Here is a 1,909-nt window from a genome sequence, read left to right as displayed (position 1 = left end):
CCCCGGAGAAGGGCGGCCGGGGCGCCGGGGGCGGCCCGGAGCGCGGCGGGCGCGTACCTCCCTTTCAGGACCGTGCGCCGGCTCGCGCCTTTGAAGTGCACAGTGAAATCCACGGCGCAGTTTTTGTTGGAAGCGCCCGGAGGACGTTGGGTGCCCGGAGTGGTTGCTGGAAGCGGGGCCCGTGTCGAAAGCCGGGCCGGGCGGGGGCCGGAGGGGCCGAGGGCGGCCGCGGCTCTGGTAATTTTTAGGATAGAAAAAAAGCTTGCAGGGGACATTCAAACCTGATACGTATTAATATCCCACATTTAATGCTGGGAGAACTAGAAAGACAAAGCCATAGGGATGGTGCAGTCTTCACATATTCCTGCTGCCTCTCCTGGAGAACCCAGGCAACACATATCTAGTTCTGTGATGTCCAGTTTGGTAATTGGACTTCTCGTGGCAGATAAAAATAGACTGTGTATTTTTATAAAACAGAAATTTGGTAGCAGTCGAAAATGTTTTTAACATGAGAATATTCTGGGTTTTAGTCTCCATCTGTGTCTGTCAACTGAAAAGGAAGATTTGGTTTTGTTTTGACTATTGTTTTAAATAAGGATCAGGCACTAGAATGATTCATAGCAACAATTTCTTTGAATTGTCATATAAAACTGGTAACTTGTATATCTAAGTCTGAATTTTTCTTCCTAGTATTCTTTTCTTTTTTTGTATTTTATTTTATTTTATTTATACAGCAGTTTCTTATTATCTATTTTATACATATTAGTGTATATATGTCAGTCCCAATCTCCCAATTCATCCCACCACCGGGGGCCGCGCCGGGGCGGTGCTGGATGGGAGTCGGGGTGCGAGTGTGCGCCGGAGTGCCTCTGGGAGGTGGGATGAAAGGGTGGCGGCGCCCCCCGCCCCCTCCCGCCTCTCTCTCCTCCCCTCCCGTCCTCCCCTCCCAGACACGGTCCGCGCAGAGGGGCCCCGAGCGCCGGCCAAGGCTCAGTCTGCGCGACCGAGCGGCCCGAGCCCGGGGCGCCCGCGTCCCCCGCGTCTCTCCTGCCGCCCGGCCCCGCGCCCCCGGCCGCCCCGGCCCCTCGTGCGGAGAGGCCGAGCCTCCGCGCGTCGCCATTGCTGGACCAGCTGCCGCTTTCCGCGCTTCTCCTGCGGGCGCCTCCGACCCGAGCTCGGGGGCTGCGAGCGCCCACCGGGGCTCTGGACGTGTCGGGGTGGATTGGGGCCGGGGGGCGGGCCGGGGGGGCTCGGCGGAGATGAGAGCCGGGCCTCGGGCCGCCTTGGTCTTCCAGGTAACGGGGCCGCCCCACCTCCTCTCCGCCCGGGGAACGCGGCGCTACCGGCGGCCTGAGGCCCCGCACGGGGGCCACGCGCGCCCACCCGGAGGCCAGGGTTCCCGCCCCCGGTTCGGGGTCGCGCCCCCCGCCCCGCCCCTGCCCTTTCCCGAGTTTGATCCTCCCCTTGCTGGGGAAAGCGGCTGGTTTACTGGTTAGATAAGACTTTTTGCTTTTGGGAAAAAGCGGCTTGAGGTCAGCCGAGTCTGGGATTTCTGGCACAGGCAGTGTTAGCGTGAGACGGTCTCTGATCCGGTTTTGTAGGGTTTGCGGCTCCAGGAGGCGGGGGGCGCGGGGGCGACGGGTCGTGAGGCTTCTCTGCTCCCTGGCAAAGTTGGAAGATCAAAGCCTTGTCAGAGTGAGTGGATCTCTGGTTTGGGGGAGCCCGGAAGACCGAGGTGTAGACTGAGCCGGATTCTTGGCGGGAGGTGGGGGTGCAGCGAACGCTTCCATCTGGGTTGCGGGGCGGGGGCTGCAGCCGGGAGTCCGGGCGCCCGTTCCGCCCTGTGCTGGGCGGGCTTTCCTCCTCGGTCGAGGCTCTTCTGAATTTTTAAGGAGTGGTGGGGGGGCGC

This window comes from Lipotes vexillifer, unplaced genomic scaffold (assembly GCF_000442215.2).
Source record: "Lipotes vexillifer unplaced genomic scaffold, Lipotes_vexillifer_v1.1 scaffold664, whole genome shotgun sequence".
Taxonomy (NCBI): domain Eukaryota; kingdom Metazoa; phylum Chordata; class Mammalia; order Artiodactyla; family Lipotidae; genus Lipotes; species Lipotes vexillifer.
Note: the sequence above shows the minus strand (reverse complement) of the source record.